Genomic DNA, 25,646 nt, shown 5'->3' on the forward strand with positions numbered 1-25,646 from the left:
TCACTTCCTTATATCGCATTAATGCAGTCTTTTGTCTTACTCCTACCTTTTGGAATCAGTGGTATTTTAAGCAGTTAGAAATTAAACGGGCACATTTTCAGTACTCACTGGGATTCCCTCCCGATACTATCCTACATGTGTCTCTGTTTTATTATTTTCATTTGTGCCTTCATATTCTTTACTATATTTCTAAATCCCCATGCCTCTACCATGGCAAGAAGTACTTTTGTCGAGGCTGCTCCCTGACAATCTGCCCGTGTCCTTAAAGTCTTTTGAATGTGTGATGCCCTCCGCAGACTCACATATGAGCACTGAAGCTGATGATGTTTAGGGAAAGGACGGAACCTTTGGAGGCTGGGCCTCGCTGGAGGAAGGGGCTCATGAGAGGGCAGGCCCTATAGCCCTATGCTATTTGCTGTCCTGTCTCTGTTTCCTGTTTAACCAGCTGTAGTTCCTGCTGCCATGAAGCCACCTGTCCCCACAAAGCCACCAGCCATCATACCTACACTGCCGTGGTGAAATGCGGTAGAAAGAGGCAGGTGGAGGCTTCAGCTTTGTTAGGAATGTTTTATTTAAGCTAAGTTATGAGCACACATGCATTTTTAAAAATTACTTTTATACTTTCTAAGTGTCATTTCATAATATATCTCATAATAAAATATTCTAAAGAAAATGTAATGAAAAAATGTATCATTTAAGATTGCAACATGAGAAAGCTGAATACCTAGGAATTCAAAATCATCTCTTAATGGAAAAGTGACCAATTTAACTACTTTGGCACGGTAAATTAAATATGAATAAAACATAAGAATGAATGAAAACTGGGAAAATGTTTTCATAGTCCAAAGGGCTGATGCCTTTATTACATACAGAGGTCCTTGTTTTCAGTCATATGGCCAATAACCCAGAACAATAACAGAATAACTCATGATCTGACAACCCACAGAAATATAAGCAGCACATTAAGTATATATGAGAAATTCAGACTGGGGAGATGACTCAGTTGGTAAAAGTGTTTGTTGTTCAAATGTGAAGACCTGAGTTTTAATCCCCAGAACCCACGTCGAAAAGCAAGATTTGAGCAGGAAGAACCATCATCTGTAATCCCAGTACTCCTGTGGGGAGAGGGGAGATAAAGACAGAGATTCTCAGGAAGTCCGAGGGCCACTGACACGGTTAGTACATAGCAGAAAAATAAGGAGACCTTGTCTTAATGTGGACACTGAGGAATGACACCCAGGCTTGACCTCTACATGTATGTTGTGGTATATGCACATCTTCATCCACACAGGAAAGTATGTGAGTGCACACACGTACACCATACACACACAAGTGGAAGGGGGGGAATAAGGAGGAGTGAAGGGAGGTGGGAAGGCAAGTAGAAACGAGAAAGCAATGTGCTTGTCCATTAGCGTCTCCAAAAGCCCTGGTGAAGGCGAGGAAGCAACATGCTCACATGGGGTCGTCAAGCACAATGCATGTTGTCACGCTGTCAGTGGAGGGAGGGAGTCGTGGTTTATGGAATGTGGAGTGCACATCGTACCCTTCGACCTCAGCATTCCGTCTCTGGACCCTTTTCTGTAGATATTTGCACACACATGGAATGATTTGTTTTCAGTTAGTAAAGTTTGAAACAGATGAAATAGCCTTTGATAAGAACTTTACATGATAAAATCTGAAGCACCCATTGTATTGAGTACTAGGCAGTGGTTTTTAGATGGGGTAACTGTAATGGTCTGTCCCGTCCCTTTAAGAGACAAGTCACACCCGCTCCTCACCCCAGTTTTCAGCCTGAGTCCCTTCCTTCTCTCTCTCTCTCTCTCTCTCTCTCTCTCTCTCTCTCTCTCTCTCTCAGAGGCAGTTTCTGTCTCTCCCTTCTCCCCACTTCCCCCTCGTTCCCTCTGTTTTACTTTCTCTCTGTCTCTGTCTCTCTCTTTCTCTGCCTCTCTCTCTCTGCTCTTCCCTCTTCTCCCCTTCCCTTCCATAACCAACTAAATAAATATCCAACTTCACTCTGTATGTCTCTGTTTCTCACCCACTGCGTGACTCCCTGTCCAGGACCAGCTGTCTTCGGATCTGCACCGTGGCCTTGTGGCGTGTCTATCCATCTCAGTCTCTTCCCCACAATGCAGCTCTGTGCCTAGGATCCGCTGGCCCTCAAGGCCTGCAGGTCACTTGGTGGCTTCCTGCCTGGGGCCCGACTACCTTCGCGGCCTGCTGTGGTCTCGGGACCCGCTGCCCACTGCCACCACCCGGGGACCTGTAACATTTTATTTAAACCATAACAATCAGCTCCCTCTACACACTGAGCGAAGGTTGCAGGATGAATCACACAGACTAGTGTGAGGGAAACTGTGTGCACTGATTTTCACAGAAGTAAGAGCAGCAGTATACCCACAGCTTGTTCATATGTGGAAAGGTCTGGAAGGAGAAACTGAAAATGCAGCAGCCTCTTAAAAGTTGCTTGGGTCCTCAGAAAATCTAAAGGCAAGATGGTGGCCTGGCACCTCTGTCCTTACTTTGTGTTTTGTGCTTTGGCCTAAGGCTCTGCAACAATTTACTCAATTTATTGTCCTTACCTGTTCTTTTTTGACACCTTGAACTCCAGAGACCATCTGCCCTTCCTCCACTCCCCAGAAGAGCATAATTAGCAGTGAGAGTGAGGTCGATCTCCAGCAATTGGCAACTTCCTGTAGGACAATTAGAGCCTATGGGTTAATGATGGGCAGGACCACGCCTTGACCAGAGCTGCTTAATTCTTAAGATCTGTCATCTCCCCATCTATTCAAATCTGAGCCTGTGCCTGGACATCAATGAAAGATTTGAGGAGTCTCTGGACCCCTTAATTTGTTCCTTTTCCTGAAATGTCTGTATTATATAAACCTGTTTTTCTCTGTTGTCACACTTAATTCCCCCCCCCTCTTTTTTACATGCACATAAACATGCGCACACATACACACATCACATCATTGTGTAGCAGCCCTGGTTGGCCTGAAGCTCAATTTGTAGACTAGGCTGGCCTTGAACTCAGAGATCCGATTGTCTCTGCCTCTCGCATGCTGGGATTAAAGACCTGCAACACTATGCCCAGCCTTTAGTGATTTCTTTTATTGGTGAATCAGGGAATGGTGGCCTGATCTAATCTAATCTAATCTAATCTAACCTAACTTGTTGGGGCTGCTAGAGGCAGGCGGGGCAAGAAATGCACTTGCCCCACAAACTCAAAGTGCTTAGTTGGTGCTTTGGAGTTTTTTCTGATGAGTGACAATGGTGGCAGGGTGAGTTGGGGATATCTCAGGACGTCCCTGGAAGGGCTACAGCAGACCAGGTCCCTTCTGACTCATTATACACTGGACTCTTCACTTTCTGCTCCTTGGCACATTTATAACCATTAGGGAGAAATTGAGCAGCACGGCAAATCTAAGCCAGTCAGCAAAATGGACTACAGACCCATTCAGATGCCTGGCATTAATGTCTATCCATGATGAGATGCAGGGGACAAATGTCCCTGCTCTGGGAGACATAATGGCTCCTGCCCTTGGTGGGAGTAAAGGGAGACAAAGAATCTTTACCAACTAGAGCAAGGGGAATAGGACATGCCATACACTGGCTGCAGACTGAGAGCGATATAGAGTGAGGAATGCTGAAGGGGTCTCTTAGCAAAGGTTTTGTGGCATGTCCCCACTAGGAACATTGGGCCCAGATGGAACCATCCCATCAGAAGTAAACATTCTGTGAGCTATGGGTCTGTTATGGTCCTGGCATCATGTGGGCCTTGGGGATATAGCAAAGAATGATATAAAGACTTAGTCTTCAATATCTCCCACACTTTCCAGGCAAGGCAGAGAGTATGGGGGGCAGATGGATACAGAGAAGATCCATGATAGACATATAACTGGAAAAAAAAAGCCTATGATATAATTCTGGGTTTTGGGCCACTTGCCTGTCGAGTAAAGGGCAGACAGGTTAGGGTGCAGACAGTGTGCCATTCTAGAAAAGGCCGTGGTGGGAGGCGGGGTTCCTTGCCCATAGGGTTGCATTTGATTAGCGAATTGGGGAAAGTCAAAGGCCAGCCTAGGTGGCTGCACAAGGGAGAACACTATTCTAGTGCCCTGGGGTGGAAAGAAGATTAGTCACACAGGCAGGTGAAAGAAAAGCCTATATAAGAAAGTGGTTAAAGCACAAAACTTCATTCTCAATGACTGTGCACCAGAGAGATTTTGATCAGCAAAAATACTGAAAATCAGAAATTCCAGCAGCACTTCACTGAAGGGATACAGACTGGACGTTTGTCAGGGGACTTTGCTTGTGACTCTAGCTCCAGGGGCTTGAACACCTTCTTCCGATCTCCAGTGGTACCTTCACACAAGTGTGCATACACACAGGCATATACATGCACAAATCCAAAAATAAACAATTTTTTCAAAATAAAATGGCTACTTTTAAATTTAAGTGTGCAACAGCATTTATTAGTGTTGTGGTCAAAGTAAGGGCAGAGAGTGGTTTCTAGGAGGATATGATTTTAGTCCAAAACAGAACAGGGCCAGAAAATACAGCCCAGCGGTACTGATGCTGACACACAAGCTTGTGTGTGCAGGGCAACCATTACCTTAACTCAGTATGGGAGATAGTGTTAGGCCTACATGTTCAAGAGGACAACGCAGCTCAGAGAAATCCAGTTTCTATCCACAGACCCAGGCCAGCAGACGACAGAACTCCTGTTCCCACCACCCACAAACCCCAATTCTTACCTACTCCAGGCATTTTATTGTTCCCAGCTGTGTTTGTTTGTTATTTGTGTAAATCTTTCCTATTTCTAGGGCTCAGCATGATTTCATCTTTTCATACTGTCCCAGGGTGTCCCACCTGACTAAAGATGTCCCTTTCCCCTTCTCATCTTTTATCTTAGTGTCAAATGAACTCCATCCAAAGCCAGCCATGTAAGGCATGACTGTGCATGTCGGTAAGCTTAGCACTCAGAGACGGAGGCAGGAAAATTTCAAGTCCAAGTCAGCTTGGGTTACACAGAGAGACTACATGTTAGAAAGAGCACTGTTGAGCAGAAGAAGAGGAGAAGGAATGTAGGGATGAAGGGAAGAAAGAAGGGTGGAAAGAAGGGAGGGAGAGAAGGAGGGGAGAAAGGAAACGGGGTTCAAAATTGGCATTTACCCACTTAGTAGTTGTGTGACTCTTGACATTTGACTTAATTCTAAATTTCACTTTTGTCATTTTAAACTCAGGTAACTCAGGTATATATATCGGTCAGGGTTCTCTGGAGCAGTGGTTCTCAACCTTCCTAACGCTGCAGTCTTTCAATACATTTCTTCATGTTGTGGTGACTCCCAACCAGAAACTTATTTCATTGCAACTTCGTAACTGTAAATTCGCTACTGTCATGAAACATAATGTGAATGCCCAATATGCAGGATATTTGGCATGTGATCCCCAAAGGGGCCCAGACCCAAAGGTTGTGAACTGCTGCTCTAGAGAAACAGAACCCATAGGTCCTTCTAGTAACAAAGTTTGCCTCATACCTGAGAGGCTGAGAACCTCATCCTGTGGGATTCGATGACTTGGCAGACGGAACAGTCCCACAATAGATGCTATTAGAGCCACAATGTCTCATATTGGAGAGGCCTACAGCTTGCTCGTCGCTTAGACCACAGGACTAGATGCCTCGGGAGTCTCAATATGCAGCACCAAACTTCAAGAGTCCTGGAGAGCTACTGGTCCTCAGTCTTGATGGAAACGGGAATATGCATCCTCAGCACAAGAGGAAAGAGGGAGGCCAAGTGAGCCAACAGTAAAGAATCTTCCTTGGGTGAATCTCCCCAAATCAATGAAGACAATCAGGACAATTCTTCAGCTGAAACTCCCTACTCAAGAAATTCTACTTTGTGGCTAGTTGACATTAAAATCAATTATCATGGGGGCCAGAGAAGCAGTTTCGTCTTGTTAAGAGTATTTGATTCTCTTCCAGAGGACTGGAGTTCAATTCCCAGCACTCATAAGTCACCTCACAAACATCATTAGCTCCAGCGTTAGGAGATTAACTCCAGTCCCAGTGGATCTGATGCCCTCTTAGGACCTTTTCAGGCACCAGACACACACTTGGTGCACAGTCGTGCATGCAAACAAAATACCTATGCACATAAATCGATTCTAATAACCATTCTGCCATGTGTTGAAGTTATAGAGCACTGCCAACTAGATCAAGCCTTGGAAGTCTCTCGACCCTTGTCTGATACAGAGCAGCTGTCTGTGACTGACTTATGCCTTAGCATGGCTAATGATCATATAACTGCTGACTGCACCTGGGATTAGTGACCAGTGATGATAATGACATAAAATTTTGCACCTCCACACTAACAATTACATCTTGACAGAACTTCAGTAAGAACTGATAGTAGAACTATGGCTAATAGAGAGGACCCAGCTGGCCCCTGACTGTGCTGTTTCCGGAAAAGCCAGTCCATTTATTCAAAAGTCCACAGTATAACTGAGACTCAGAGTAAGCAAACGTATAGGTAATCATCACATGCTATAAACCTGGTACTGGGACAGTTTGCATACACAGTCCCCAAACTCACAGTTCTGGAAAGAAAATCTTCAGACTCTTTAGAACATTCTGAAATGAGTCTAGTGAGTTACGCTTTCTGAAACACAATGCCTATCTTTTCCTCAGACAACTTTATTTTCATAAGCGCGCTGGTAGAAGACGAGAGCATGGGGTTGGCATGGAGTCTACAAGGTGACTAGATCCATTTCCTGAGGCCATCATGGAGTGTCGCAAATGGGGCAGCTTTGAGTAAGAGAGGTTTGTTGTGTGACTGTTGGGGCAGCTGAAATCTGAATCCAAGATATCAGCAGGACCATGCTTCCTCAGAAGCTCAGGGGTGATCTTACCTGGCCACCTGAAAGCACACATTACAATCTTTTCAAAGCAGTAGAGACTCCCTGAAGGGTACTCCTTTGTCTTCTGTGGGTGGCTGACTCCTTTGTCTTTCCCTGATTGACAGGCACCTCGCTCCAAACTCTGTGTCATCAAATGACGGTCTCTTCCCTGGGCATCTCTCTCTCATTGCTTTAGGAAGCACGTTGTTCTCTCTCTCTCTCTCTCTCTCTCTCTCTCTCTCTCTCTCTCTCTCTCTCTCTCTCTGTGTGTGTGTGTGTGTGTGTGTGTGTGGTGTGTGTGTTAAAACTCAGTCTATAACAATGAGCAATAAATAGGCCTTCTCTGGGACCTGAGACAGAGGGTTGAGAGACAGAGGTTTTAGTTGGAAAAGCCTGTACCTCACATCCCAGTGTCAGCGGGAGTGCGAGAGAACTAGAAATCCTTCCTCCCTCTCCCCTAGAGAAAAATGTTCTCAGAGTCTGGGGATGGAGCTCCATTAGCAGTGTGCCTACCTAGTATGCATGAAGCTTCGGATTCAATCTGTAGCACCATATAAAACAGATGTTGCTCGGGGCTACCAATTCAGTTATCTCAGAACTGAGGAATGCGCAGCTTAGGAGCCAAGGGAAATGACCCCTCTCTGTTTTTATTTTAATCACCAGGTCTTGATTCCAGTTCTCCTATTGAGTGCATCTCAGCAATGATCGTACAACTTTCGTTAGGTTAAATCATTGGAATTCTCATTTTTATAAACAGAAATTCATCAAATGTTGGCAATTTCATATAATTTGACCTGTACATTTCATAAGGTCTGGCCACAAAGATATATACTTGCCTTTAATTCTTCAAAGTGGCCCCAAGATTGCAGTTTCCACTTTGCCCTTAGATCCTACGGAGATGCTCTGGGGACCTGGCACACCCTTCCATGCCCAGGAAACAGCTCACATGTGTGCACTCCAAGAGAAGACTTTGGAGAGCCTGAATTCAAATTATTTAATCTCTCCGTTAGTATGGTTTTTAGTAGTTGGTCTCCTTTGTGAATCAAAACCCTCCTTTGTTAATTAATAACAAAATATAGGATTATTAGTTTTAGCATAATTTTTATTGGTTCTTTGGAATTTCATATCATACACGCCCATCTCAGTCATTTCCCAGACCCTCCATGGCTGCCCTTCACCTTTGTAGCATTCCCCCACAAAAGGAAAAGTTAAAAAGAAATAAAGATAAAATAAAAGTAATAAGTAAAGTATAGAAAAAAAATTTAAAAAAGCAAAACATAAACAAACAAAACTAACACTTCACGCCTCTGTCTTTCCCACCTCTCCGTCGTTTCTTCCTTCATCTGGGTGGCATTGGGAGCTGCAGTGTGTCACACAGCAGACACTTTGTCCAAGCAGCATTACTTGCAAATGTTAAGTGTTTGTTCTGGTTCAAGGCGTCTGACTTCTGGTACACCACCTATACTGGGCCCTCACCAAAACTCCTCTCAGATATCCTGCTGTTGTCCCAAGTTATGAAGATCCTGTGGCTATGGTTTTGCAGAACCAATCCTTTCATGTGCTCCAGCAGGTCATAGATAGGGTAGATGTTGGGGTGGGCCAACCTGTGGGGTAGCTGAGTTGGTAAATCTGGGCCACGGGACCAACCCCTCAGGTAAGGGGCAGAGCCAGCTCTCCCATACTCATTGTAAGGGGTAGGACCAGCTTTCCCAAGTGGGGAGGGGCAGCTCCCCTGTGAGTGTCAAGGCCCGCTATCCCATGCTGGGATCTTTGGACCCACTATCCCAGGGATAGTGAGGGGCAAGACCAGCTCTCCTGGGGCTAGAGGTGGGGGGGCGGGCAGGCTGAGCACTGCCCTCAGACTTCAACAGGCATAGTTTGTACAGCAACTCAGGCAATGGACATCAGCACAGACCCTCAGCTGCAGGGAAACCACTGAGCCAGACAAGGTCCTCAGCAGTAGCTTCGGTCGGATGTCATCGTGACCCTAGGTACCAGAATAGGCCACTCAGATCAGTATGGGCCCAGACTTTGTGGTCCCCCTAGTCCAACAGGACAGGTAATAGCCCAGACACCAGCTATCTGCGTGGTCTTTGGTGTTAGCAGGAGTCAGTAGGGTCACAGGTCTACACATAGCCCTTGGCTGCAGCTCAGGCCTGGGCATCACCATGGTCCTGGGTGGCAAGTAGGTCACCCACATCACCCCATTTCTCACAGCCTCTCTCCACAGCACATGAGCCATCTGCCCCCTCCCACTTGTCCACCACATGAACACTCACCACAGTGGCACACCTTGTGGTTCTGGGAAAGCCCATGGTTGTCTTCTCCCTACCCAGGCCAAGCTGTATTAGGCAGGAGAAAATTGAGGGTTAGTTTAAGGGCTAAAGTATGCTCTAGACAATTATATGTGCACACACACAAAGCATGGTACCAGCACAGTAGATGGTAACTGAATGATATTTCCCTTCAGCACCTTTACTATATTCCCTAATTCCAGTCACTGGTGAGGAAAGAGCCCAAATGATGAGACAGCCTGTGGCTTTACGAAGGTAACGAGAACCAAACAATAATGAGACAAAACTGGACACCTTGGTCACTAGTTTGCTCTTTTATACTCAAGAGTAGCACCTGTCTCAAGGAGTGTATGTTAAACTCAGTTACCGGAAAACTGTCTTAGTATGTTGCCTTTCTCATCTTAAAACAAGCAAGCTCCATTTGAATTCTACACATGATATTCTTGCGTTTACATGAAATGTCATTTTCCAACATAGGTGTTCTCAGACTCTTTTCCGATGGGAGCACACATGACATTCCCATAAACTCGCAATATATGACACTCTTGGGGAGGGGACTACTCAAGAGACCCCCCTAGCTCGCTGTAGGTCTCCCTTCCCCCCCCTCAAGAAAACCTTGAGAGAAGGGCATGGTAAAGGTGACTTTACAGTGACAACCTCCCAAATCTTTCTCCAGTGCCTAAAGATATTAGCAAATCATTGGCCCCTGTCATGCCTGCACCATACCAGAAATGAGTGTGTGGTGCAATACCTACAGAGAGACTACTCTTCTAAGGCATGTAATACTGCAATCATCTAAGTAACTAGAAACCATGAAGCCATTAGGCAATTCATATCTACGACGTTTACACTCTCCACCATCTTAGCCACGGACCCACAGTGAAGTCTGAATCTTTTTTTTTTTTTCTGTTTACGAACGCTGAACAAATAAATCCATTTCAACCACAATGTTTAGCCAATGGTATTCCTACCTCTGAATGAAGTATAGAAAAAAGAAACCACTCCAGGCTTCCTGTCTTTCAACATCTACTACAGGCACGATATTGTTCTCACTCTGACCGATTCTACCTCAACATCCCAAGCCTTCTCCCACGTCTTTAGACTTGTGAGCATTCTAGTCGATGCTTCTCTTCTTCTCTGTGGTCAAAGCTCTTTCTTATCCGCTGTGAACAGTGTGGCTATGGAGATGCCACTGAGGCTATCAAAAACCTACCACTGATCCCAGCTCTAGGATAGCCACCCTGTTATAAGTTCAAACTCTTCGAGCTAAACCCAAATCGGCAGCTACAGTTCGTTCAGCTTGTGAATCTTCCTGGAGTGGAATTTAGGACAGGTTTCCTCTCTCCTTGACAAAGACTTCCTAATAGGAGAGTCTGTTCTGGACCAAGAATAGTTTGCAATTTGGTTGCGCTCCCGGTTAATGCAAGGAGTGCAAGTTTTGGTTCATTCTTATCAAGACATAGAAACTTAGAACCAGGATGAGATGGAACCTGTCTTAGTTAGGGTTTCTATTGCTGTGAAGAGACACCATGACCACAGCAACTCTTATAAAAGAAAACATTTAATTGAGGTGGCGGCTTAGAGTTTCAGAGGTTTAGTCCATTAGCATCTTGGCGGGGAGCATGGTGGTGTGCAGGCAGACGTGGTGCTGGAGAAGGAGCTGCTACATGTTGATAGGCAGGCAATGGGAAGTAGACTGTCTCACTGGGCATGGTTTAAGCATACATGAGACCTCAAAGCCCACATCCACAGCAACACACTTCCTCCAACAACACCATGCCTACTCCACATCTTCTAATAGTGCCACTCTCTTTGGGGGTCATTTTCTTTCAAGCTACAATATTCCACTCCCTGGCTTCTAAAGGCTTGTAACCATATCATAATGCAAAAATGCATTCAGTCCAACTTCAAAAGTCCCCATAGTCTATAAAGGCCTCAAACTTATGTAAAAGTAAAGGGTTCAAAGTTTCTTCTGAGATTCATGTAATCTCTTAACTGTAATCCATACTTCCAAATATAATGGTGCAGGGTATACATTACCATTCTAAAACAAAGGGAACAGAGCATACTGAGGAATAATGAGACAAATCAAGACTGAAAAGCAGCTGGGCAAACTCCCAAGTTTTGCATCTCCATGTCTGATGTCAAAAAGCTTTTCAGAGCTCTGATTCTTCTCAGTTTTGTTAACTGCAACGCACGTCTCTCTCTTGGGCTGGCTCCACTCCCTGTTAGCCGTTCTCCTTGTCTAGGATCCCTTGGCTCTGGCATCTCCAATGTCTTGGGGTCTCCAGGGCAGTTCAGACTTCAACTTCACAGCTTCAAGCAATAGCCTCTCTAGACCTCCATTCAGGGACAGCCCTGACACATGCCTGGCCTCAGTGGCTATCCTTAGTCATGGAGGCAAATTCCTAACAGTCTCTTCTATCCTTAACTCTAACATCAGAGCCATGTGCCTGAAACTGCCACGTTCTGATGCTTGCTGGGGCTGGAACATGGCTCCCTTTTCAATTGCATCGTCACCAGCTTTCTGTTTTCCATCGTTTCCTTCCTTGCCTAAACATGGCTGTCCTAAAACTTGCTCTATATACCAGGCTGGCCTCAAACTTAGTTGGCCATCACACTCGCCTCTAAGCTTTACTTTAATCCTTTTCACAAGTTGGAAATTTAGCTGAATGGGATCTTACCCTGAGGTCACCACTCCCTTTATTTCATTTCTTATTCCAGTTTTCTCCTTGAGCACAGGATTTGGCTCTATTTCACTTCCTGGTGTCCCTTTTCTCAATCTGTACATTTTGTATTTTTATTTGTTCAGCTTGCTCCTTTTCATTATAAATCTTCATCAGAGTTAACACTGATAACCACACAATGAGTCTATACTAGGGTGTTTTGAGATTTCCTTTACCAATGAAATTAATAATAATAATAATAATAATAATAATAAAAACCCTCAGGCAGACTTTTTGGACAAGGGGGAAAAGCAGCCATACTTTTCACCAAAATATCACAAGACAGTTCTCTAGGCCACATATTAACTTTCTTCTCCTCTGAAACATATTGATCTAGGCACCCACAGTTCAAATCATACTCAGTACCAATGTTTTCCATGTTGCTACTGATATGGCCCATTAAGCAACACTTAAAGCATTCCACTGCTTTCCTAACCCAAACTCCCAAAGTCAAAATTCCTCTAAATAAAAGAATGGCCAGGGTTATCACAATACCTTAGTCCCTGGTATCAATTTCTATAGAGTCACAGGACTTACAGAATAAATCTCTCTCTCTCTCTCTCTCTCTCTCTCTCTCTCTCTCTCCAGATATGTGTGTGTGTGTGTGTGTGTGTGTGTACATTATATATGTTTGTGTATGGGTATATGTATATAAAATCTGAACCAGATTAAAGATATGTGTTATCCTATCTCACAATCTGATTGTTTCATCCTGTCTCATGATCCGGATCAAAGTCTATCTCAAGCCTCAAGGTCTGGACCACAAGCATGCCCTCTGACTCTGGATGGTAGTTCATTCCAGTTAGAGTCAAGTTGAAAGCCAAGAGTGGCCATTACAGAACAAAACGATAAGGAACCCCAGAGTGTTATCCTCTCCAGCTGTCAATGCCAACCTTCGCCTTGCAGTTCTAGATCAAGTTCACACACTTACACATGATGCATAGCCTCTCCAGCATCTGACCATCTTTATGCTCCCTCGAGAATAGCACTCGCTGCTCTGCACTGCAATGATGTGTGCGCCTTCCTGATGAGGACCTAGCAAACGCTAATCCTTAGGAAGCATTGGAAACTCAGAAGGTGAACACTGGACTCTGAAAAATGAGCCAACTGACTCCACACTAAAGCTGCACACAAACCCAAAGGGCAGTGCCAAGTGCAGTGAGTCTCAAGTTGGGGGCAACTCCAAGAACTCATTGTCTGGGTTGTTTTTATTGTCGGCTTGGCACAGTTAGGATCACCTGGGGAGAGGGAACCTGAGCTGAAGAACTGCCCCCATCAGATTGGCCTGTGGTCAATGTCTGTGAGAGATTGCTTTGACTGATGATGGATTTGGGAGACCCATCCTCGTATGGGTATTATCATCCCCTAGGTGGGAGAATCTATGTTATAGTAGAAAGCTAACTGTGTGGGAAGGTGAGCGAGCCAGTAAACAGTGTTCCTCTGTGGTTTCTGCTTCAGTTCCTACTTGACTTTCCTCCGTGATGGACTACGACGTGGAAGTATAAGCTAGTTAACCCTTTCCTTCTCTAAGTTGCTTTTGGTCACCGTGTTTAACACAGTAACAGAAAGCAAACTAGGACCCTGAAGAACGGGTCTTTTTCTGCCACAGGGAACTCTGAGCTCCTTCCAGGAAGTCTGTTTATATAAGCTATGGCCTTGAACAATGAGCTCCAGTTCCCCCCGCCCCCCGCAGATGTCCCAGGAATTGTGGTCCTGTCTCTGTGTCTCTTTTTAGGAAATCATGGGCATTTTGTAAAATGGATGCATTTGCTCAATAAGCCTTTCTTGGAACTGAGGTTAGATTTTTGTTTGCAAAAAGCAAATCTAATTTGTATCCAGGCACACTTATTTCTGCAAAAGCACTCTCCCAGTTTGAGTGCCTACCAGATGCGTAGGGCACAGCTTCTGGACCACTTTAAGTGGCTCCCAATGACAAATCCATCCTCTAATGAAAATGTGCCATAATTAAAGATGTTTAAGACACAATTTACAATGAGTACTGGTAGTGTGTGTGTGTGTGTGTGTGTGTGTGTGTGTGTGTGTGTCTCATGAGTCATTTCTCAAGCACCACCAACCTTGTTTTTTGAGACAGGGCCTCTTGCTGGCCTGAGGCTCCCATATAAGGTAAAGCTGGCTCTGGTTAACAAGCCCCAGGGACCCACCTATATCTGCTTCGCGAGCATGGCAATTTCAATCATGTGCTATCGTGGCTGGCTTTTTGAGATGGGGTCTGGTCATCGAACTCAAGAGTTCATGCTTACAAGGCAAGCATTTTACCAACTGGGCTTTCTTCCCAGATCGCCATTCATTACTCAAAAGGGATCGTTCCAAAAACGCTTTGAGTAAATGTTTCAGAATCTCGAGAGTTAGTGTATATCCATGAAGCAGGTAGCAGTGAAAACAGCAGCATACTTTCGAACGTTTCCTTGTCACGGGCTACTCAGCAGTAATGAGCAGTCTCTATGAACACTACAGTTTGTTAGACAGGCTTCACCTGTTCATATCCTTGTTGCATGCACCGAAGAACTGCATGAAAATAGCATGAACAGCAACAGCTGACCCTGACTGGATGCCCTTTTCAGCTAGGAACTCTGCCAAGGGAATTTCATTGGAATCTGCAGTTTACCCACAATAATGAGCCTTTTAAAAAGCTAGGAGTCCTGCTAAGGCCACAAAGACATTAAGAGCAATGAGATTGGTGGGCAAATTTATCTGGCTTGCTCTTAATTACTTGGATTTACATATGATGGTATAAGCTACAGACCCTTCACTGTGATATGGCCACCTGATTTTTTAAAGAGTTACTTATCAGTTTTAACTATGTGTGGGTATGTGTGTCCACATGCAGGTGTGTGCCCATGAGTGCAGGTGTCTTCTGAGGAAAGAGGTGTTGGATCCTCTGGGTAGAGCTGGAGTCATAGATGGTTGGGAGAGGCCTGTGGATGCTGGAAATCGAACCCAGGTCCTCTGTAAGAATTAGTTTGCTGATTTACATATACATATTCATACAGATATATATGTATGTGTGTAGGTATAGATGTATACATATTCATACAGATATATATGTAGGTATAGATTTATACATATATAGATATATGTAGGCATGCACATGTGTACAAACATATAAATACGTGCAGGCATATATAGGGTTTATTACATATGTGTTTGTTTTATGTATATAGTATATATAGTATATAATAGGTCCCAACTCATGTTTTCTTTCGATAAGAACATTGTCTAATTCCAAGCTCAATAGCACGAATTGTAAATTATATTGGTGACAGTGGCCCAACAAGGACAAAGGATGGTATAAGTGGGAGCAGCATGACAAAGTGACGATACAGTTCAGCTCCTCTACCTTCTCCCACCGGAAAGCCTGGTTGGGAGGTATGAGCCGAGGTCTCAGAGGAGGAACTATCTAGGAGGCACCAGGCTAGGTGCCGCTTGGGGCTTTGTAACCTGCTTGTGGTTCCTTTCCCCCCAGGTGAGTCCCTGCCGTGGCAAGCCTCAGTCACTCCATCTGAAGTCCGGAATGGGCCCATTCATCTCTTTTCATCTCTCTCCTTCAGTCTCCCTGCCATGCATATTTATAAAGACCTCAAGAATCCTAGGATTCCATAAAAATGCAAAGTACAATTATTATTAATGATGATACAGTTAGCAAGGAAGACATTTGTTATTTCTACTCAATTGCTTTCCCCCGGGAGCAGAACCTTTTTTTTTTCCCCCTAACGTGGTGTTAATGTGCTGTCTTGGCTATTTTCATTTTCAGCCTCTCCTGGAGAAAGTTAGGCCATAGACTAAGGCGGTGCCATTCCCTTCCCTCCGCAGTAGGGCACACTGCCTGAGCCCTGGTTGCTCGTGGAGATGAAACTGTGGGGTTTTCATCTGACTTCTGGTCTCAGGAAACACTGTATTAGGATCAAGGCTGTGAGACTAGGAGACTTTCTTTCTGCCAAGGTAGTCACTGGTCTGTGTAGGCGGCGAGGCTCATAGATCTAGTTCTATTTCCCCATTTATTCACCTGGAACTAAGTGATTTTTTTCAAGGCGAAGGGTGAGCACATTTCCTTATGTAAGCAGTCTTTCTCCAGTTGCTAATCACCATTGTTTCTCAGACAAGCGGGTAAGCGGCAGGCTGAGGCTGGGAGCCATTTCCATTCTGTTCGCTGCCTTCCATTGTAATTTCAGAGGCGTTTACAGAAAAATACTGAACCAGTTTGGGATTTCCTCGTAATGACCGACTTCCTCTATCACACACCAGAACCGACTCAAATGTGAATTTCCACTAGGAAAGGGCTCCCCGAAAATCTCCATTTTCTTATGCCCTTCAGAAAGTACCTTGCCTTTCTTTGGGCTCCCATCCCCCGCTCCCACCCTCCCTCTAGCCCCGCACCCCGCCTTTCCCTCCTTCTTAAGAAGACTTTCCCAGGTCCCTCTTGGCTGTGGTTGAACGACGTTGGCTGCAGTCCATGCCGCAACAAAGCCCTGGCATTCCAGCTGTCTGCGTCTAATCTCCAGTGTCAGCTCTCGTTAATGTGTGAGCGTGAAATCAGAGGGGGCAGAGCTGCACGGAATATTAAAACCATGATCAGAATTCCACTGAGATGCTGAGAGGCTGCGAGCACCATTAGAGGAGGCTGTCAAATCACGGCTTCGCATTAAATAAAAGATTTCTATCGGAGCAAAGTACAATCAGTGAATCGCTGAGCTAAATTAGCATTTTTTCAATTGGAGATCGAAGGTGATTTATTGTTCTACACGACATTAATGTAACTATGTGCTTGACCCGCTAAGGCAGCTAATTTTTCATTTAAATGGTTTCCTTCCTTGCCGGTGCAAAGGCTGCAATCATATTTCAACTTTGCCGAGTGCTCAGAAAAGTCCTGGAATGCTGCAGAAATGCCGTCCCCTCCCCTCTCCTTCCTTCCCTTTTTCCAGCTCCGGAGCCTTCCTCCCCCCCCCCCCTTCCCTACTAACCTCGTGGCTGGTGGTCAAGGTCACAGAGGAAGAGTAATCTCAAAGCCACCGACTTCAAAGCCTCCGTCAAAGAAGCCCCCGCGTAGCCATTGAATTAAAAGGGAGTGGGGGAGGGTGGGGTCCAGGCACTGGCCGCTCCTATCAACAAGAAAAGACCCTTTAAGGGCCCTGCAGGTAGGGCCCAATCCGGGGCATTCTGGGTCCAGTCTCCCTTGCTGCCCTCTCACTGTGCCTCCCTCTCGCATTCTCTCCTGCCCTCCCCTGCGCACACATCGCCTCAAAATAATATACATTTCCAATTAGCGGAGCACATTCTGGCCATGTTCTCTTTGACTGCCCTGACTATCTTCCTTTTTGCTAAAAAGCAAGGCTGTCATTAATGCAATCCTGCAGCTCCATTAATCCGGCGTACAATGCAGCTTTTCTCTCTCAGGCTCCCCTGAATATAAAAACTACAGTTACTCAAGCACCCCTCTTCTATTTAGAACCCTTGTCAATTGTCTTTCATTCCCTACCTGATGTAACACAGTAGCCATCGAAGCTCTTGAACACAGAACAGAAGCATGCAATGCCATTCATTTCCCAATGCCCTTGTGTTTAAAAAGGCAGCTGGTATTTTTGTTGTGGTTTTTTTTTTTTTATTAAAGCACACTGGTTTTAATCTCTGGAAATTAATGATATATTTTAGGGTACACTGGGGCCCCTAACATGCGGCCAACTTGTTGGATTTAGAACAAAATGGACATCCCAACTGAACCCTGGTAAGTTACATTTTCACATTTTTCTGAATTGCTTCTTATAGAATTAGTTCATTGTATTCTTCCAAACTGAGGAGAAGGGGAGGAGCTGCCAAGGGGTGGTGGGCAGTGACGCCGACATCTGCCATGCCTTACCACTGTGGTTTCTAAAGCTAAACAGACCTTGGGCCAGTAGCTAGCATGCAGAGTTAGTTCACTTGTCTTTTTCCCGTTCCAACACCTACTTAGTGATATTACGGATTGAGGTATGTACAGGAGGTATCAGCGTGCTACCTATCCTTAGGATGTGAGTCCAAGGACAGACACAGTCACTGTGCAGGGCTGACAGTAGACAGAGGATGGGAGAGTGCCCCGCCTCACTCCCACAGCCTCAGAACAAAAGTGATGAAGTTCCTTCAAGGGTCAGTGAACTGGGGAGAAACTTCCTTCCCACCTCTATCACAATGGGGCCTAATTGGCACCCCCTGGTTAGCCAAAAGGTCGTAGAGTGATTGGGCCAGGGTGATGACCTTTGTTCTGACTCAGGGAAAGGACCTCCCACTAGGCCAAAGGTGAGGCTTAGGGTGAGCTGTTGGACACTGGAAACGTGTACCTGCCACCATTGTGTTAAAGTTGTTCCTTCGTGCTCATCTTTTTCTAGAGTTGGAAAGGAATTCCATCTTTCTCCCATATTGGCCATCACCATTATCAGCAGCAGCTCTAAATAAGAGACATAGATTTCATTACTCAAAAACAGGGAGGATTTGGTCACCAAATACACAAAATGGTACTTCACACTGCTTCTCCACTTCCCTTTCGGTCACTTTCCACTGGACTTGTGTACCAACAGGCCATCTCTGTCTAGTTCAGTTTCCTCTCTATCCCTTGTCGTTCATTCATGGGCTAAGGGTTGTCACAGCATGTCATTCCCCTACATCTCATCTGCAGGGCAATCCCATTCCAAACCAAAACAAATAACCCAAAGGTCAAGGTTCAGTTCTTTCGTGTCCGTTCTAAGCATAAGTTGCTTCCATAAGGCAACATCTTTTGGAATAAAATTTTCTTCTTCGAACTCAGGACCTCCAGGATATTCCGGTCACTTATGGTGCACAGAATGGAACGACAGCACAGGGAAAGACAATGCAGACAGATAGTCAAGCAACCCACAAGGTCTGCCACATCCTGAGATCTCAGCAAGGAACGCGAACCTAAAAGATTGGCAAATGCTTGGCTTGTGGCTTGGCGAGGCAGGTTTTGGAGTAGAAACTCAAAAAGGGGAACTAATCTGGTAGCAGAGCATCCTCTGCAAGCGATAGCCAGGCTACAAGGCACAATTAGTTGACAGGAATGGTTCAAAAAATGCTTAACATCCAAAAGCAAGGTTCAGTAGACCTTTGGAAGGAGGTCGGGGCAAGGCATGGAGTTGTGAGACCAGCCCATTCTGCACAAACCCTCAACTCACAGGGTCTTCTCCAGAGACAAGAGTTCTGTAAAAAGTGCCAGAGTCTTTCACCAGGTAAGCACCCAGGACAGACCCAATCCTCAGGCACAATAAGATCGTTAGAAAAATTCTTAAGGCAAGCCTCTCAGCCAATGCAAAATAACTCCAATAAAACCAGATTAGACCAAATCAAAAAAGCCCATGTTTAATAAATGCTGCACTCCAGGGTGGACCCATAGAGTATGGCAGGGAGAGGAGACCATGTGTTTCGGTTTCCTGCACAAGTCTAAATAGCCTGTGGGAGTGGTCCTAACCCCCGCTGGGGAGGGGTCAGTGCTTGGCAGGCTGGGAGTCGGAGTCCGGACCAAGGCAACTCCCAGGCCAGGAGCTGGGATGACAATTCCAATCAGTATAGATGTATAGGAGGCTCAAGAAACAGACTCAAAAGAGCAACCCTAGCCTTAGAAGCAGTTCTTGGGCCCCTCACCTTAGGAAAGATCACACCAAGGTATGACTCCATAGAGCGACTGTAAGGATTGTATCTAGAATTGAACCTGCATGTATGTGCGTGATAGATCATGTTCCTGTGTGTGTATGTGTGTGTGCTAGCTCATGTATGTATCATAAATCACACTCATGGCTCAGTTCTCATCATACTGTAAAAATGTCATGTGTGTCCCTCTTGCTAGGCACCATTCAAAGGTTCCAGATGGATCCAGCTGATTCAGATTTCAGGTTCAATGACCTTGAAGGTATTTTGTTGTTGTAAATAATGATTGGTTTAGTTGTATTGTGTTTTAATAAAAGGAAGCAAACATTTGCTAAGACTAATATGTATGATGCTAACATTTTCATATGTGACTCACTTAATTCCACCCCACGATATTCCATAAATCATTGCAGTGAGATTGTGACCTAGTGGTCTATGATTATGCTCCTCCTTAAATTGTGATTGATGTTGGTGAAAATACTGAAAGTCGAGTTCCAGGGTCTAATTCCAAATGACTCATTCGTTCAAAACACTATGAGTATTTGAAATACCCATTCTCAAAGGTGGCCATTTGTAAAACTTGGGGCTTAAAACATTCAGAATATAAAGCTGGTCAGAAAGAACTATTAAGTGTAAAAAAAAAAAACCACAGTAGATGGGAATGATTTTATTTGGAAAATATTAGCTAATAATAGGACTCTCTTGCGCATGTATCAAGAGGCCCACAGTGTTTCAAACATGAAAGCATAAGTACTAACAGAGTCTGATCCTCATACTGGCCCAATAAAATACGCTGTATTATTTTCATTTTAAAGGTGGAGAAGGAGGGCACAAAGATGTTAACTCCACCCCCTCCCCAGTCCCAGAGTAGTACATTCACATGCAACTGGTAGAGCTAGGATTTGAACCTAACCAAATTTGAACTTCAAATTCCACACTCCGGCATCATGGAATGCTGCCAGAAAAGAACTCAACATGATTTTCTGTTAGTATTCAAATACCTTATGGATGTTTCAGGGAGGCAAATTAGCTATGTTTGAGCCAAGAACCTCTGAATGCAAGCTATAAGCTTAATCACATGATCAGTTTTTATAAGGTTTTCCCATTCATGTACTTTCACCCCAATACAAACTCTCAAGGTGAGAACAGTCAAGGCAGAAGAAGCAAGCTGGCTACAGAGACTTTTCAGCTACAGAGACTTTACAGAAGTTACTAACTGTAACTTCTGAGTAGAAGTAGCCTTCTATTGAATCACTGCACAATGAATAAATAAGTTTCATTATAGGGAGAAATCATGAAAATTAGGAAAGAAATATTCCTAGCCCTTAAGATGCAGGGAAGTTTTTCATGGACACATGTTGACAGAGATTTCTGTTCCACTCAGTCCCACAGTCATTCAGTTCCAAAGAAACTCACAGAGGTCTACATTAATTATAAATTGGTTGGCCTAGTATCTTGGGCTTTCTTATTAATTAATTCTTACATCTTACATTAACCCATCATTCCTGTCTGTGTTAGCCATGTGGCTTAGTACCTTTATCAGTAAAGCATCTCATCTTGCTTCCTCTGGGTCTGGGTGACCACGGCAGACTGAGCCTTTCCTCTTCCCAGAAATCTCCTCCACATAAAACCCAAGAGAGCTTAGAAAGCAATTCTAGACATGAAACAACAGAGTTAAACGTGACTTCTTGGTAGCAGCATTTTCTCGGGTGGGCTCTGTTTGCTAGAGGCAAGCGCATCTCATTTAAAAGAGGCTTTCTGACTCAGCTTTAGCTACAAAAACCTTGCAGCCCTTTTAAGAGCCTCTGCCACCAAGCTCTTAAATGGTATTTATGACCAGCCAACAGCATGCTTCTTGTTGGTGGCAGGGACCTTAAAACTCCATAGAGTTGTGGCAATAAACATGGCTACCACCAGTACCTCTGCCAAGAAGCTAGACTCTCGGAAGGCTAAGGAATGTGGTGAATACAGTTGTCAAAGCCGCAGCTTTAATCCTACCCATATCGCTTAGCAAAGTAAAGACTCATGAGGTCAGAAAAGGAGAGATGTACAGTAAAGATAGGTTCAGACGAAAACAACCTCTAAACGGTGTACAATGTGTTTAAAAATAGATGTAGGCTTGGGAAAGAAAAGAAAAAGGGTAAAGTCCTTTAAAAAAAAGAAAGAAAGAAAGAGAGTTGGGTGTTGTGGCACATACCTTTAATCCCAGCATTTGGGAGGCAGAGGCAGGCAGATATCTTTGAGTTCAAGGACAGCCTGGTCTACAGAGTGAATTCAGGACAGCCAAAGATACACAGAGAAACAAACCCTGTTTCAAAAATCCAAAAATTAAAAATAAAAGGAATAGAGTTTAAAATAAAGCCATGTAAAAATGGAAAACACACAGAGAATCTGGATACTGTATGTTATCGTGTTCTCTTTGAATTGTTTGATGGCTGAGGAAGGAGCAACAGCTGCTAAAAGATATTTGATTATAAATGCTGCTGGATTAATCCAAAATATATATTTTGAAAATGCCTTGACTTCAAAATTTAAGTCAAGAGATATGTTTCGTTGGAGAAGAGGTTTTGCTTTTGTTTCCATATGAAATGAGGGGCTGTGGATTTATTCTGGGTTAAGAAAAACCAGGTTTGAACAAGGAAGACCCCCTGAAAAAACCTCCAATAGGAGCAGATGGCTCAGATGATTTAACATTTCAGAGGACCTCTGTTGAAGTTTCCTCTGAATTCTACATCCAGAACAGCCTCCGGCCTGTTGGATAAGATGATCAAGCTTCACAGAATATTTCAGTCAGGACTTGACCATAATCTTAAATTTTCTTTAGGTCTCCATAAGATTATCAGCATCCCCAATTAGCAGGAAGCATCCTGGAAAACTAAGTCCACACTCACAAAACCGGATTATGTATGTTTTTCTTTGGAGTGTTGATTACAAGTTCTTATGGATAATAGTCAGGAAGAAAGCTAAACAAAGGAGATTGGATTCAGAGATTTTGATTTGAAAAAAGGAGGGGATTGCTGTGGGACAATGATCTTATACCCTGTAAAGATTTGTCACTTTTATTGGTTTAATAAAATGCTGATTGGCCAGTAGCTAGGCAGGAAGTATAGGTGGGGCGACCAGAACAGGAGAATTCTGGGAAGAGGAAAGTCTGGGAAGTCTTCAGTCGTCACCCAGACACAGAGGACGCAAGATGAGGATGCCTCACTGATAAAAGGTATCAAGCCACATGACTAACACAGACAAGAATTATCGGTTAATGTAAGATGTAAGAGTTAGTTAATAAGAAAGCCTGAGATACTAGGCCAACCAGTTTATAATTAATGTAGACCTCTGTGTGTTTCTTTGGGACTGAATGGCTATGGGACTGGGTGGGACAGAAACCTCTGTCAATAGACATAGAGTAGAGGGACAGTCCTAGAGCTAGAGATGAGGGATAGGCATGGGTGGAAACAGAGCAACCATGACCCTTCATGTCTCCTCACTGAATCCTTCATGCTGCTGTCTAAGTATCCCTGAATCTTCTTGAATCACAGTAGGTTCCCAACACATACTGAACAAATTGAATCAATAATGTTTTCATGAGTACATGCATGAATGACATTGAAAGGTGTGACACTGAATAATAGAAGGGAACCCAGGAGCACACTGAGGGTGACCTTGAAAAGCACTGGAGAATGGCTTCCACCACCCTGCAAATCTGGAGTCCCTGTGGCCTGGCTTTGGTCTCTCGCCATGCCATGGCATTGTCACGATGTGTGAGAGATCTGTTTGGAGCGGGGGAAGCATATTTTTGTTTGCATTTTCTTAGCACATTGCTGTCGCACATTTTGCTCTGAAATGTAAAGTCATCTGCACGCACCGGTTGTGCAGTTAGAACAAAGTCAAAACAAGCGTCAGGCGGGTTGTCAGCCACATGGCCTAGGCAGATTGGCATACTCCTTTGCCCACGACTGGTGCTGTCTCTTGTCCTCCTCTCTGACTCTCCTCCTTGCCTCTGAAACCCCACACCTACACATACACCTTGCCATCCCCAAGGTCTAATTTCTAATTGGCTTAACTCTGTAGAAGACAGCAATCACACAAAACACAGAGCTGTCACACCACAGTGGCGATGGCTGATCTTGGTCAATCAACTTTACATCAGCATCGACCGAAAGCAGTTTTTTTTTTTTTAATCAAGGACCCTCAGAAAGCCATCTCCCATGTACCACAGCATTTCCTGAAAGAAAATTACTTGGTCAGTGTGCCCAGGCCAAATGATGACATTTTCTTTCTTTCTTTGAATCGTCTACAAACACTTTCACTCGCTGAACTCCATCTCCATTCCATGTTACAAGGGAAGTCATCACACTCAGGACATCAGCATCAAGATTATCAGTGCTGCAAAGAACACAAGCTCTTGCCACCAGTAGGGCTGACTGGACACTAAAATGAAGTTAATAGCTCCAAATTATTTGCTTATTTCCTTCTGTATCAGAGTTCTCTCCACCAGCAACACAAGTTCAACTTAAAGCCTGAGTTTTCACAATGAATCTGTGGATCAGCACCAGGACTATGGTAGAAACTAGTGTTCCCCTTTGCTCAATAGATCTTTAGGAAGTGCCTGCCGTGTGTCAGAAGTGACACCAGGCTTTAAGACGTAGCCCACTACAAAGCAGGCTTAGTCTTCGTCCTCATAGAGCTTGAAGTCTGCAGGAAGAACAGACCCACGACAAGGATGGCAAATGCTGTGAGAGAGAACTGTGGATACCCAGGAGAGAGCAGGAAGTTAGAGGAAAGAACACGCCAAGGCTCCACAGCCCATCAACAGCATGAGCAGTCCTGGAACTGGAAGTCAAGGATGACTTGCAAAGCCAGACGACACATGTGAGAAACTTGGCAACCAGAAAAGGACTGTGAAAGCCATGGAAGCACAAACATCGATGGATATCATGCCTTTTAAAGAGGAGCACCTCTAACCAACGCTTTTGACTGATTGCCAAATAAGATACTTAGCCAAAGAAGAAAAGGTCCCATTTCTCATCATAGCTCATGTTATAAGCCATGGAGGTCAAATCTCACAGGAGTGATAAGCCTGTTCAAGTTTTCAATGCCTTCTGGATCCTCCTCAGCAATATTAAACTCAACCAGAGTCAAGTTCATAGGTTGAAAGATATTCTTCCAAGTTAACTTTCATCCCTGCAATGTCAAGACCACACTTTAATATGGTTATACCTGTCCACTTACTGTATCTATGTTATGAAACACTAAACCCAATGAGCAGAAATTTATTCATAGATTACATATAAAGATGTATTAAAAGCTATGCACCAGATAAGGGCTGTGGCTCAGTGGTAGATCTCTTGCCTAGCATGTGCAAGGGTCTGAGTTTAATCCTCAGCATCATACACACACACAACCACCAAAAAAAAATCCATGTACCATCATAAGCTTCTGTATATACATGCCACTTCCCAAGCATTAGAAGTCTACAAAATACCTGCTGGTTATCCCCGGGTTGCTCTGCCCAGTTCAGGAATTCAGTCAGCAGAACCCTCACAAAAAGCCCATGGTTCTACTGTATGGATCTGAAATGTTGCCCAAGGGGCCATGTGTAAAGAGCTTGTTCTCCAAGATGGTTCTGAGGGACATTGTAGAACTCCTTAGAGTTCAGTATGAAGTCTTCAGGTCACTGGTGACATGTCCTCTAAAGAGATAGTAGGACCACAGCATGTTTCCCTTCCTTTTCTTTACTTTGTAGTTTTGAGGTGAACAGCCCCTTGGGGTCTGCTAGCATAATGTCCTGACTCATTACAGGCTTCAAATCATTGCATCCCACTGACCATGGACTGAAGCTTCCCAAACTGTGAATTAAAGAGAATCTCATGGTTTCAAGCTGGGTGTGCAGGGGGTGGTGTTTTGAAAGAAGATCATTGTCCTTCACATCATAGCTAACAAGCAGCAGCAACGAGCATGCCCACTCCTCCACCCCAGTCTCCATCAATTTCATATTTCATTGCTGAAACCCAAGACAGAATGCACGTAGGGTGAGATGGATGGAACCTTTTGCTTACCTCACCTTCCGCCTCCTTCTACTTTCATA

General features: G+C 44.4%; 1 long non-coding RNA gene across 2 annotated transcripts; it reads right to left on the reverse strand.

Moving 5' to 3' along the window:
* Positions 1–830: 830 nt before the first annotated feature.
* On the reverse strand, positions 831–17,226 carry LOC125389022 (uncharacterized). 2 transcript variants are annotated; one of them, XR_015001603.2, is made up of 5 exons: positions 16,894–17,226; positions 9,174–9,236; positions 5,535–5,738; positions 2,580–2,690; positions 831–1,115 (listed from the first exon to the last, which is right to left on the reverse strand). It is a non-coding gene; the product is annotated as an uncharacterized LOC125389022 (long non-coding RNA). The 2 variants fall into 2 exon arrangements; XR_007228374.3 differs by having other exon boundaries at positions 5,535–5,763.
* Between the last annotated feature and the right edge of the window lie 8,420 nt (positions 17,227–25,646).

The sequence above is a fragment of the Myodes glareolus genome, chromosome 4 (assembly GCF_982192425.1).
Source record: "Myodes glareolus chromosome 4, mMyoGla1.1, whole genome shotgun sequence".
NCBI classification, from domain to species: domain Eukaryota; kingdom Metazoa; phylum Chordata; class Mammalia; order Rodentia; family Cricetidae; genus Myodes; species Myodes glareolus.